Here is a 1,294-nt window from a genome sequence, read left to right on the forward strand (position 1 = left end):
TTTATTTGTTCTTCTGACAGTTGCTGGTACTTGACTGTCAACATAACTCGAATGCATCAATTCCTCTGTGGTCTTCCTTATTCATTGTCCAACTTTCATATGCATACAAAACTATTGAAAACATCATGGCTTGGATTAAGTGCACCTAAGGTCTCTAATAAAGATACTTTTTGCTCTTGTTAAAGATATTTTAAGGGCTATGGCGACTGTCACAGAGCAGTGGGTATTGGGAAATGGTCCAGGAGCTCTATGAGGCTCCTGCTTACCATCTTATTTTGTAAGGAATTCTAATATTCTGGATAATAAAACTTACAAATTACAAGAATGATCAGATCTTACAGTCAAGGAAAAAGAATTGATTGAAGAGTGGCAGCCAGAACCCCTTGTTCCTCCTATCTCCAAAGACCACCCTGCTCTGCACTACATCTTTTCAGGACCTCCAAGCCACTACATTGTGGTGAATGAAAAAGAATGTATAAAGTTTGCCTCATTTAATTTTCTTAGATTGTTGGATAACTCTAGAGATAAGATGTGCACTTGGACTTGGAAGATCGCCTAGCAAAATTTATGAAAACAGAAGAGGCCATTATATATTCATATGGATTTGCCACCATTGCCAGTGCTATTCCTGCTTACGCTAAGAGAGGGGACATTGTGTTTGTAGATAGAGCTGCCTGCTTTGCTATTCAGAAAGGATTACAGGCATCACATAGTGTCATTAAATTATTTAAACATAATGATATGGCTGACCTGGAGCGACTGCTAAAAGAACAAGAGATTGAAGATCAAAAGATTCCTCAGAAGGTTTGCGTAACTTGCCGTTTCATTGTGGTGGAAGGCTTATATATTAATACTGGAACTATTTGTCCTCTTCCAGAATAGGTGAAATTAAAATATAAATACAAATCATGAATCTTTCTGGAGGAGAGCCTCTCATTTGGAGTTCTCAGAGATCGTGGCCGAGGAGTCACGGAGTATTTTGGAATCAATATTGACAATATTGATCTTATCAGTACAAACATGGAGAACTCTCTTGCTTCTATCAGGGGCGTCTGTTGTGGCAGCGACTTTCTGGCCAGGGCTACTGCTTCTCAGCTTCATTACCTCCCCTGTTAGCTGCTGCTGCAATTGAGGCTCTCAACATTATGGAAGAGAATCCAGGCATACTTGCAGTGTTGAAGGACAAATGCATACGAATTCATAAAGCTTTCCAAGGCATTTCTGGCTTAAAAGTAGTGGGGGAGTCATTTTCTCCAGTGTTTCACTGGTAACTCAAAAAGAGCTCTGGGTCTCG

At 39.9% G+C, this 1,294-nt stretch overlaps 1 pseudogene; it reads left to right on the plus strand.

Moving 5' to 3' along the window:
- Positions 1 to 529: 529 nt before the first annotated feature.
- LOC102821685 lies at positions 530 to 1,288 on the plus strand (annotated as a pseudogene).
- Positions 1,289 to 1,294: the final 6 nt, after the last annotated feature.

This window comes from Chrysochloris asiatica, unplaced genomic scaffold (assembly GCF_000296735.1).
Source record: "Chrysochloris asiatica unplaced genomic scaffold, ChrAsi1.0 scaffold16549, whole genome shotgun sequence".
NCBI lineage: Eukaryota > Metazoa > Chordata > Mammalia > Afrosoricida > Chrysochloridae > Chrysochloris > Chrysochloris asiatica.